The following is a 13472-nucleotide window of genomic DNA, read 5'->3' on the forward strand; positions in this document are numbered from 1 at the left end:
TTTCGATGCTATTTTAGTGCTATTATTGAATTCTATTTTTGAAATGCGGTATGAAAATTAAGTGCAATATAAAGTGGTGAACTGACAAAACACAGGAATACTAATGTTAATACTTCCGATTTCGGTGCAGTCCACTTCTAGGTGGAGCTATTCTTAAAAGCTCCTCTTCCTTGTCAATTATCTCTACTGCTGGTGCTGCTTGGGATTAGTCTGGGATTTGGGATTTAGAATAACTAAAATGTCGGAAATGCAACTGACGACATTTAACAATATTGTGCAATAAATTATTATTATTCTATCAGGCTATCAGAATATTTGTAGCGCATTGCTGGTTTGTGGAGTAGTATTAAGCTTAAATAAGTCTTGTTCAGTCTTTATATCAGCTAACTTACTGAGGTTGAATTATGGGGATACAATTCGCTTCATGCACTACTAATCAACTGTATATTCAGCCTGGTGTTAGTCAGCTTCATACACCTTAAATCAACCAATAATCAACTTTTGTTCTTACAATTCAGCTTGAATTGTTACTTGGGCAATTACCGAATTTTTTATCGTGACATTTCGAAAGTTATTTTCAATGTTCGAAAATGCCGGAAATTGATCAGTTTTCAAACAGAGCTCAAAATTTAACTTCTATTCGGTCCGAAATAACCACGCTCGTATAGCAGAGTTATTCGATAACTCATCTGTCACTTTTACGTGACAGATAACGAGATAAATTTGACTCGCCCATTGCGACATAGCCTTGGAAGTAAAATCAGGGCCATCCATAAATTACGTATATTTTTTTACCAACTAACCCCCCTTCCCCCTCGGAGCGTGTTTTGCAATACACCTAATACATGGCCGGTCCCAACTTCTGGAACCCCTCTCCTTCCTCAACTACTACGATATTTATGAAAGTTCCCACTGAGCAACACTGAAAATCAGCAGCACACCACACAAAACCGGGTTGGACAATTTCGGTATTGATCATCAATATTTCGCGATCAGAACATTTTAGCTTTAAATCCCTCCATTTAATTATCGGTACATCTTTTTTTTTTTCCTTTGGTTTGTTTTTTCCGTCGATCTTGTTTTCCGTGCTGAGCACCAATGCTACCGACGTGCCAGGAAGGCAGCTCCCACACCTGGACCCTACCTATCGACCCATCAACTCATGAACCGGGGACCAACGGCTTTACTTCCCATCCGAAGGAAGGCGTGATCAGAGATGTTATGCCTCAGAACATCCCGGCGGCGCCGACTGGGATTGAAACCCAGGCCTGCTGGGGTGAGAGGTAATCACGCTTACCACTACACCACCGGTGCCGTTATCGGTACATCTTTAATCTATTGATTGAATTAAAAAAATCTTAATATGGTTTTTTTAAGATTTCGTGCGTTTTGTGAACGCAAATTCATTATTGTGAATAAGAAAACGGGAACGGGGTGTTTCTGTGGTGATAAGAAGGATTTTCCTACACAGATTTCAGTTTTCTGTTCCAAGTACTGAAATTATCAGACGGTACCTCTATTTATGCTTTTAGATTAGCTATGAAAGTCCCTCCTACTTAGAAAATTATGCTATGGAACGGTTTGTACAACCCCAGTTTTTTTTTTTGCTGATGGGGGCGAGGCATAGCCAGCCGTTCGATTGCATAATTCTTCAAGTAGGAGGGACTTGCAATGCTTATCTCTTAGCATAAATAGAGGTACCGTCGAGTTTTTTCAGTGCATTCTCTGCTTGATCGTCAAGCAGTTCAGTTCGGTGTTAGCTCGCTCTCTCGAGTTGTTTGAAAAGTTCATTGCGATAGTGTTCGTGTTCTCTCTTTCGCGGTTTGTCGTGCGTGTGTGTGTGCCCCGTAATGGGGAAGCATCGGTCGCGAAGCCCGGCGAAGGTCCAGAACCCCGGAGAAGGAAGCTCCGGTGTGCCTATCTCGAACAGGTTTGCTGTTCTCCCCATGGATGGGAATATCCAGCCAGCTGTGTTGGAAAAACGCAGTAAGAAGAGGAAGAAGAATCGAGGCCAGTCCGATGTCACTGCGACGAACAACAGCGATGTTGGAGATTTCGGTGACGCTGCCGAAACCGTGAATACTGCCGAAATGAGCACGGCAAAAGTGAAGCTACCTCCATTGGTAGTGAAAAATGCCCATCTTAATGTGCTCATTGCGGATCTAGCGACGCTGGGTGTTAAAGCCGAATACAAGTTGGGCAGAGTCGGCACTAAAGTGATGCTCCGTACCAAAACGGAGTTTGACGTGGTCGTCGCCCACCTGAGGACTTCCAAGGTGGAATTCTTTACCCACGACATTCCCGGTGAGAAGCCGTTCAAGGTCGTCATCAGGGGCCTACCAAACTTCGACCCGAAGTTTATCGAATCAGAAATCAGGGACCGGTACAAGCTGGCCCCAAGTGCCGTGTATCGAATGACAAGAAGAGACGAGAATGTGAAGGCGTATCCGGATAGCCTTTTCCTGGTACACTTCCAGAAGGGAACGGTGACGCTCAACGCACTGAAAGCCATTCGGTCCATCAATTCCATCATCGTTCGCTGGGAGCCATACCGTGGCGGCCATCGCGATGTGACTCAGTGCCAGCGGTGTCTGAACTTCGGACACGGTACCCGCAACTGCAACATTAAGCCACGCTGCGGAAATTGCGCTCAAGACCATGCCACCTCCGAATGTGCTGCGGATGAAGCTGTGGCGTCCAAATGCGCCAACTGTGGTGGTGCTCACCAAGGATCCAACAAGCAGTGCCCTAAACGCGAGGATTTCAAGCGCATCCGAAATCAAGCGTCCACCAACAATCAACCAGCACGAAGGAAGGATAAGGCCCCGGCTTTCAGGACAGAGGACTTTCCACCTCTTCGTGGACAAGCGAATCCCAGGGTGCGATCCGCGCCCCCTCAAGAAACGTCTGGATCTTCTGCTGGACAAAGCTCTCCATCCCCCCCTGGATTCTGGAGGCAACCAACAGCTCAAACAAACAATCCCGATCTGTTCTCAGCAGACGAACTGATGGAGATTTTTATCAACATGACCGGTGCTCTACGTAAGTGCCGCAATAAGCCCGAACAGATCCAAGTGCTCGGTAAGTTCATCATCCAATATGGTGTCTAAACCGCTAACCATCGCTACCTGGAACGCTTGCTCTGTAAGAGCTAAACAGATTGAGCTTGCCGACTTCCTCCGCAAGCATAGCATCGACGTGGGTCTTCTAACCGAAACCCACCTAAAGTTCGGTGACAGCTTCTGGTTGCCTGACCACAATATTATCCGGCTTGATCGCACCAGCTCCAGGGGGGGTGGTGTAGCGGTCATCGTCAGAAAGGGAATCAAGTTTTGCACTCTGCCCCACATCCGCACTTCTATCATCGCGGCCATTAGTGTGGAGGTGGAATCCCCAACTGGAAACGTCCGGTTCATCGCTGTTTACTGCCCACGCCAGTGTACCGCAAGCAACGGATTAGGAATCCAATTCAAGAAGGACCTGACCACCATCACCCGTACTAGCTCCCGATTCATCGTTGGGGGCGACCTGAACGCCCGCCATGAAGCTTGGCGGAACTACCAGAGGAATCGAAACGGATGTCTATTGTTCGACCACGCACAACATGGACTGTACACAGTGCAATTTCCGGACGAGCCAACTTTCATCTCTCCAGCGGGAAATCCCTCCACGCTAGACTTTTTCCTGTCAAACATCGGACTATCCAAGCCGGAGGCGCACAACGATCTCAGCTCCGACCACCAACCGGTGGTGACTGAAGTCGGTGTCAACGTGGTTCCTGCTAGAGGCTGCCTGCGTAAAGACTACCACCATGTCAACTGGGTGCAGTACGGTCGAATGGTGGACAGCAACATCGATGAAAATCCACTACTCGACACCGTAGATGACATCGACCGGGCGTTGGAAGGACTCCAACAGGCCATATCCGAGGCTGACGAGACATGCGTTCGACAAGTTCTTGTGAGGGGTAAGTTTGTTGCTATTGATTCCCACACCCAATTATTGATTCGATTGAGAAATGTGCGTAGACGCCAGTTTCAGAGGACTGGAGACCTGGGCAAAAAACGTGAAATGGCCGATCTGAACAGGCAGATTGCTTCCAGAATGGACTCACTCCGAAATGAAAGTTTCGGGCGTGTTGTCCAGAATCTGGACGACCGCTCCAGACCATTCTGGAAGGTAGCCAAGGTCCTGAAAAATCATCCCAAACCCGTTCCACCTCTCAGAGTCGAAAATGATGACGATCGGCTTTTAATCACCCCACAGGAGAAAGCAAATGCGATCGGCGAGCATGTAGCTTCATCGCATTTGCTTGGCTCGACTATCCAAAGTCCGCTCGATGATCAGGTTGCGCAATGCGTTCAAAACCTAGATGCCTCCCCTTGTGTCGTGCCTCCGGCGGATATGATTACAGTACAACAAATTTGCTCAGCGCTGAAATGCACCAAGAACATGAAGGCTCCCGGGTTTGACGGTATATTCAACTTGATCTTGAAGAGATTCAGCATGAAAGTGCAGTCTCTTCTAACCACTATCTTCAACAGATGTTTGGAACTGCACTACTTTCCAAGCATCTGGAAAGTAGCAAAAATCATACCAATCCGCAAGCCCGGTAAGGATCCAACATTGTCTTCAAGCTACAGACCAATCAGCCTCCTTTCAGCGCTGAGCAAATTGTTCGAGAAACTCATTCTCAATCGTTTGCTCAAGTTTGTCGAGGAAAATAACATTCTCCTTCCGGAACAGTTTGGATTCAGAAAGGGGCACTCCACCAATCATCAGCTAGTACGGGTGATGAATAACATCCGAAGTAACAAAGCTGTATCCAAGTCCACAGCCATGGCCTTGTTAGACGTTGAAAAGGCGTTTGACAATGTTTGGCATGATGGACTTGTGTACAAGCTTTGTAACTTCAACTTTCCATTACATCTTATTAAAATCACCCGTAACTACCTCCAGCAAAGGTCGTTTAAGGTATCGTTGAATGGTTGTCTCTCAGACACGTTTTCGATCCCAGCAGGAGTCCCGCAAGGTAGTCTGCTGGGCCCCTTGCTTTACAGCATTTACACTTCCGACATTCCTCCCCTCGGTGACGGTTGCGTGTTTTTCCTGTTCGCAGATGATACCGCAATAGCCGTCAAAGGAAGGATGCCTCGCGAAATAACGAACAAACTTCAACGATGCCTTAACGCCTTTGCTGATTATGCCACCACGTGGAAAATCAAAATCAATGCCACCAAAACACAAGCGATCATGTTCCTCCATCGGCAATCGCCCAAACTGAAACCGGCTCCATCTTGTACTGTAATCATGGATGGCACAAGGGTTGAGTGGTCCGCCGAAGTAACCTATCTCGGGATGTTGTTCGATGAAAAGCTCCTCTTCCGTTCGCATGTAGAGAAAACAGTAGTCAAGTGTTCTGCCTTGGTTAGGTGTCTGTTTCCGCTGATTTGCCGCAGATCCCGCCTCTCAAGGGTGAACAAACTGGCCGTCTACAAACAAATCATAGCACCTGCGATCCTCTACACAGCTCCGGTGTGGGAATCATGTGCACAGACTCACAGGAACAAAATCCAGGTCGCTCAGAATAGAGTGCTGAGGATGGTACTTGATCGTCCTTTTGACACTAGAATAACAAATTTACACGAAGAGGCAGGCATTGCCAAAATAGATTCCAGAATTAACGAAATTAAGACTAAATTTGCACAAAAATGTAATTTATCAGAACATGCTTTGATAAGCAATTTGTATATAGTAGATTAGGTGTATATAGTAGTTGTAGGTTAGTTGTAGTTGTAAATAGTAGTTATAAGTAGTCTTCTTTTTCAAATTTTCAAGCAAACCAATCCCACCAAGGTGGTCATTCTCTAAAACAGGCCTGATAGGACTAGGAACTGTAATTAATAATAATTGAAATTTCACAGGAACTAAAGTTGAAAAGACGCATCTGTGTCACTTGATAAGTTATACATGTAAACCACACAAATTCAAGAAATATAGATCATTTAAAAAAAAAAAAAAAAAAAAAAAACAAAAAAAAAAAAAAAAAAAAAAAAAAGTCACTCAAAAAGTTTTTTCAGTGCTAGGTTCTGAAATTCGAAAGTGAGCGTTCAAAAGGGCCTACTTGAAATGTTTGGTTTTCTTCATCGATTTTCTGTTTACATTGCTACAGCTAAGCAAAACAATCAACTCGGAGGCAGCTTGACAGCTCCAGTATATTGCCAGTGTACTCCGACAATTTGGTGCAGGTGGTTCTGATAAACTCACAAATTTATTTGATGTTATTTAGATTTATATTTGTGTTATTTGAAAAGGGCGAATGCGGAAATGATGTACAGTAAACAAAACTAAAGTTTAAAATTCATCTTATTGTCGCGCACTCACTAAACCACACACGCGACGTTACACTCAAAAAATTCCACCCGTCATCATAATGTGTCTCACACTTAATTGTGCATCATTTCATGAGTGAATCTTATGCTGTGAACCATGCCTAAACACTATTGGTTCGAATTTTGACACACTTGCAGTCTGTGTGCCTCACATGGTGATGTCAATAACTTTGTACATCATAGTTCAAATGTTGTACAATATTCTACTTTACCGATTCCAAAATTGAATCGACAAATATGTAAACGAAGCTGCCAGGGGGCAGAGCATCCAAATGCCTTTTTTTAATGGGTCTTATTTGGGATTTGATCCTGGACTGTTAGGTTGTGCTGCAGTCATTCATATATGCTCATATATGAAGCTGGTTGATAAGGATGAAGTCACAACTCATGTTTTCGATGTTGATCTTGCAGAACATGCAATTCACATAGCATTGAAATGCAAAACACTTCAAATCCATCTGTTTTGAACAGTAGTGTGATTCAATTTGCAATACACTTGAATTGATAGAGAAAGATTATCAACATTTCAAAGTTTGAAACATTAGAAATTAACGTGCAGAACGAAGCATGGTGAAATACACTTTAAATAAATGTGGTTGTGAATATGAAAAATCAATTGTTTAAACACTTCGATCAAACGTGTGGTCTTTTTTAAGTGTAGCGAAAATATATGATTGCCATCGAATGAATTTGAAAAAAAATAGCATGTGTTTCAGTGTTTTTACGCTATTGCTGTCATCGTCGATGATGGAAAAAGAAAGAATGGTTTTGCATTATACTCATCTGTGTCTTGAGGCTTCAAGTTTGGTGAGGAATATTTTTTGTGAGACACTTATTTGATTTAGTTCATTTAATTTTATGTATTTCTTTAATTTAAAATGGATCTACAAAATGTTCCTCATCACCCAGCAAAACTGCTACTCACCGCGTAATATAATCAATTTTGTAAGTTTTTTTTCCGGATAGAATTCTTAATGCTTACAAAGTTTTTGGTATATTCCTCAATCCGGAGTTTTAAATAAAAATCAATGCACAATTTTATCAAGATATTGCGATGTCCTGATAGTTTAAAAAAACATGTTGATGAATGTTGCAGATGCTCATTAGGATTCTACCGAAAAGGCAATAAAAATAATCGCTCCGGTGTACAATAGCTACACGCGCATCATCTCCGGTATCCTACCCTCGACGCCAGCCGATGCCAGCTGTGTCGAAGCCGGCACTCTACCTTTCCGGTACCAGCGAGGGGGACAGAGTTCTTCGTATAATCGCCAACGCAGAGCTCCCCTCAGTGGCCAAGATTCACTGGTACGGAGATAAGAGTTGGCAATCTCCCGCACCAAACATCGACAGCCGGATAAAGGAGAAGTTTAGAACCGGGGGTAAATTCCGTAGCCCTTAGGAGATCGGTAGCAGAGCTGACCGGATTGTACCCAAACTACATGTATCGTTACACGGACGGGTCAAGATCTAGAACTGGAGTCGGAATGGGAATCGCTGGTGACATTTCCCCAACGAGAAGAAGTCTGCCAAAACGATGTTCGGTGTTCTCGGCAGAAGCATCGACTATTCTTCATGCCGTCACGGTTCCTGCGGATCGCCCAATCCTGATCCTGTCGGACTCCCACAGTATTATTCAGGCCCTTTCGTTGGAGGTCCCGGTCCACCCCTGGATCCAGGGCATCTTGAAGGTTGCGCCACCAAACACTACATATGTACCGTTGCAGGACGTGAAGAGATGGATCACTTGAACAGTGCGGACAGCGTGGGCAACGGAATGGTCGAGTGCCAGACTTCCGTTTATTAGAAAAATTAAAGGTGACATCGGAAACTGGACGGACCTTGCAAACCTGCGAGATCAGAGGATTTTTTCCAGACTCCGGACAGGACACTCCCTAATCTCACGGGATTTCAGCGGAGGACCCTTCAGGAAGACCTGTGAATTCTGCCATATTCCTTCGACGGTGGAGCACGTTTTATGCGTATGTCCACAATTCGAGCACCTCGCCTCCACGGTCTGCCTGCCAGCGTACGGGACACGCTAGCAGACGTGCGCTCAACTCAAGCAGCTGTACTGCGCTTTTTGAAGGCGGCGAAGCTATACTGCAGGATTTAGCACCATCGCTTCTTTTGGCTGTCCGGACATCCCCACTGGACATGGCCCCCAAGGACCTCCTACAGTGGACCTATGTTTTGTTCATTTTATATTTTGTTCTTCTTTTTTGTATCCTTTTAGTCTGTCTTTTTCGTATGCTGTTTAATGTGTTATTATACTAGCTGTTTAAATGTTTTAGCTAAGTAGATTATCAAAGGTTGAAGTAGCATGATACTCAAGCAATGTGGCTGGGGACCTCTTTCTAACGCTTCCCACCCTTTACGGAGATGAACTAGCCTACGGCCGAGGGGGGCGACACATCTAAATCTCAATTCTAGATGCTCGAAAAATCTCACACTTGCGAATCAATCTTCGAAAAATCATCTTTCATTTCTCGCATCTACTTGCATCGCGCTTCATTTTTTTGCAGGAAATCTTGAAAATCGGCATAAATCTTCCTCCTATCTACTCAACATGCGTGCAGCTAGCCACAGCAAAACACAATTAGGGTTCTACCATCAAGCCGTTCGTATTATATTTCAACATGTCGTAAGAATACCGAAGAACACGAGAATAGAGAAACACAGGAAAGTAAACTTTTGTTTATTTATACGGCCCATGGCAAGCCTTTATCGCGCCACTATGATGAACAACAAAATCTGTAGGCTGAAGATATTTAAGAGCAAAATAAAATAGAAGACAGCAAAGTATTTTTATTGTCATTTGATAATATAAGAAAATGAATGATTATTTCGTTTCACCACGAAAATATTAAATTCGCACTTATCATATAGCATTCTTGCCTGTTGTTTGACATCCACACATGGAGAAACAAAAGGTTGGATTCCCATAGAGAAATGTCATTGCGGCGGTGAAGGAAAATCCCTTTGTTTATGTTGTGTGGCGACATCTACTATTTGCAAGTGGATACGTGAAACTAAGGCGATCTGCCACCTTGCCGGGGACTTGAAAACAATTCAATCTGAACATTGCATTAGGTCCTAAGTAACACGGACAAGATTCTCTTCGTCGACTTTCTCCTTGAATCCACTCGGCCCAGGTATTTTCAGCACACATATCGATAAAAGAAGTTTTTATCTCGTATCTAATTGTTGTACACAACAAGAAACGATTCTGTGCTCAAGTTATTAAGGCTGTGTTCCATTTGGTGAATGTTTACTTAAATTTGACAGATGGAAAATTTTCAAATTTTTGTTTCTTCAGCAGACTTATTTCTGACAGACAAGGAATCAATTTTGACAGACGCTTTCTCGAAAATCGGCCGATCAACAACAGGGATTTTCGAACATCTTTTTTTTTTGCTGCTCTTCTTTTTCCTGGTAGACCGTGTGACGGTCCATCTCGTCTTCGAACATCTTAATTTATTTTCGAAGTGTCAAATCTAATTGAACATTTTCCAAATGGAACACAGCCTTAGTATTTTTTATTTGTTCAATCGGTAGATAAAAGATGTACCGAGAACTTATTGGAGGGATTCATAGCTAATTGATATCCCGATCAACTATGAAATGTTGCATAACATTGGTGCAAAATTGTGCACTCCGTTTACCGTTTTGAAGTTGAATCGCAGAGGAAACCTTATTTCTGGTCAATCTCATTACCACATAAAAATTTCAAGAGTACAGATATCAGCTCTCACAAACTTATAACAAAGAAACTGGAACTTCACGTTTGTTGCAGTCCAGTACACAAGGAGTTTCCATTTCATGAGTGATATCACAACCGTCCAAGATTTGTGTCCTAGAAATCTTGAAGTGCTAGGGAATATCAGCCATTATGACGGTCATTGTTGGACGCTTCAATGAATCACCTGAAGAAAGCCTTACTCATATCTGATTTTTATTTAGGAACCAAATTTAATAGAATGTGTATTCGCATTTTTATGAGGTCTTGAAATTAACCAGGAAATCCAAAATATGTACATAGGACCGAAATCATAGGTTACTTCTACTGTATTTAAAATCAATATCTAGAAAAACGCACGAGAATTTCACTACACAGCTTAACGTAGTCTACATCAACCATGCGGTCGTGTCTTGTTCATATTAATGCTTATGGTTACTTGGATACTCAGCGCTGAGTGAGGCCTAGCCTGGAAAACTGGATAGTAGTTTATGAGATGTTTATGTAATTCATCTATTATTGGACTACGCCAAAAATGCAGGCATGCTTGGCATGCACAGTTGTACACACCAACTGCTCATTTGTTAACAACTTTTGTTTGTTGAATTTTTGTTTTTATTTAAAGTAATTGATAGATTAGCATCATAGCTTACTTAAGATATGCAAAGAGTAGGTAAAGGGGGCGGCCCCGGCGTAGTGGTTAGCTTCCATACCTCTCACACCAAAGCCACGAGGTCAAATTTTACCCCCGGACGAGTCACGAATGACCCAAGAGCGTTTAAGTGACTATAAAAATAAAAAAAAAAGTTGGTAAATCTTAACATTTGATTCAACACCAATGAATTTTACGCTTAAAGTCCGAGATGTGCAGCGAGCATTTCTCACTTGATTTTTACAACGCACATCTACTTTTTCTTACGTAGGGTAAATTATGGCTTCGGCACCCATTGACTGTTTACGGCAACCGAAATTGAAACGTTAATTTCACTGTATTTTCCCATCAAAACTCTTCGCTGAATGTATAAAGCCGATTCCTTAACTTTTCAGCTTCAACCTGATTACATTTTTACGACTGTGCAATCCTGTTATGCCATATATTTCTTTGAATGAAATATACACACTACAAAATACGGCTGATTTCGAGTTGCCGATAATAGAACAGCTGGTTAACACGCAGTTCAAATGGAAAGGGTGCCGAAGAAAAAGAGACTGCCGACAATAGTCTCACTCACCTGAGAAGTTTGGAGCGTTGTAAAAACATGTTCAACCCGTTTTGATCAATTCTGTCGATTGGAATTGGTAGAACAGGAAGCAGCAGATAAATGTCAACAAACAAACCTGTCATGTATGTGTGTGACGCTGAGAAATCGCTAATAGAAGTTCGGACGCTGCTTAGATTGACGAGAATACGTAAATTCCCCTATCTATAACAAACTTAAACTTTATTCTACCTACTGCTTCAAACAGAACTATCACCCCTATTCTGTATTTCGTTTCGAACGAAATTCTCATACAAAAAAAATATTTTTTTGTATGAGAATTTCGTTCGAAACGAAATACAGAATAGGGGTGTATGTTTTGTCAACTGTATGGAAAGTTATTAGCAAATGTGCAGTTCGTGAAGAAAACTGTGTATGCCAAGCATGAATGCAGGTCTTCGGTGCACTTATTCCTCTTGAAGGAAGAAATCCAGAAATCCATGCTCGGTAATGGCGACCTGTTTGTATGAATAAATATCCAGAGGTTCGGATTTTAACCCCTCCCTTTCCCTCTCCCAGGAACAGAAGAAAAAAGAACAACATACGCCCACCAGTTAGTGTCAAAAAGCACAGTGAAGGATACATTTCTGCATACAAACAGGCCGCCATTACCGAGCATGCATGGGAAGCTGGATAAGTGCTGCGAAGGCAACAAAACGATTTGATGTAAACGTGCACTTCTATCACAAAAACGAAACGCGCTTATTTTTACAGTTTGGTGTAAAATGCGCAATATTTAAAGGTGTATTATAGAACGTACTGCATGTCATACACCATCCTAAAGCTGTGTTCCATTTGGTGAATTTGACACTTTGTTTGAAAATTTTCCATCCGTCAAATTTAATTGAAAATTCAGCAAATGGAATACACACGGCGAATAAGAACGACCCAAATTTGAGTTTAGTTCACTTATAATCGCCAAAAGTGCAGGAACTCAGCGATGAGTAAAATTTGTCTCATATTTTCCCAGGTTTTTCCAGGATTTTCCAGGAAAAAATTCCCGAATTTGAGAAAATTAAAGATTGAATTCACTCAGTCTATTAGTACTACTCCGAGACTGAATAAAATTTTCGTCAATTTCCTCATTTTCCGGCAGATTTTTTAGGTTTTCCACAGGAAACCATGAGACAAATTTACTCATCGCTGAGTTCCTGCACTTTTGGCGATTATGAGTGAACTAAACTCAAATTTGGGTCGCTCTCATTCGCCGTGCAGCCTAAATCCTTTTGTTTACGCTACGTCGTATTCAAATGCGATTTGCGTGCCTCCGCACGCCTCAGCACGCACCCAACTAGAACATTAAATCAGTGCCAACATTTCAAAGGGGTGCAATTGCTTTTGTAAACAATGACTTTAGCCGTCAATTTCTCGTGAATGAAATCTTACCTCTCCGAAATAACAATGCTAGCTGGTAGAGGAGACATTCCTCTACCTGCTGGTGTCATTATTTTTCATGAGTGAGCTTTTATTCGCGAGAAATCGACGGCTAAATCCATTGTTTACAAATGCAATTACGCCCCTTTGAAATGTTGGCACTGAAATCAGTGCCAACATTTCAAAGGGGCGTAATTGCTTTTGTAAACAATGACTTTAGCCGTCAATTTCTCGTGAATGAAATCTTACCTATCCAAAATAGCAATGCTAGCTGGTAGAGAAGACATTCCTCTACCTGCTGGTGTTATTATTTTTCATTCGTGAGCTTTTATTCGCGAGAAATCGACGGCTAAAGCCATTGTTTACAAATGCAATTACGCCCCTTTGAAATGTTGGCACTGAAATGTTAAAAGCAAATTTTGCTTTCCTTGTTCACCTTGATATGTAATTCATTGTGCACAAGATGCAAAGCACATTTTGCAAACAAATTTCCGACACGCAGCATGTGCTCAAGCGAACCGCATCACCGGAGAAAAACCGGCAGGAACACCACGAAATGGACCGTGTCGGCTTTCAACCAGTACCGGAAACAGTATCTGTCAAAACCTGTCTACCCGCCGATGCATTTCATTTGATATGATCCCCCTCTCGCTTGCTCACGTGTCATTGAATGCACCAAACAAACAGGCAGTGCGACAGGGATAGAAC

Source organism: Ochlerotatus camptorhynchus, unplaced genomic scaffold, assembly GCF_037179485.1.
Source record: "Ochlerotatus camptorhynchus isolate MF236.1 unplaced genomic scaffold, CSIRO-AGI_Acam_v1.1 ptg000315l, whole genome shotgun sequence".
NCBI lineage: Eukaryota > Metazoa > Arthropoda > Insecta > Diptera > Culicidae > Ochlerotatus > Ochlerotatus camptorhynchus.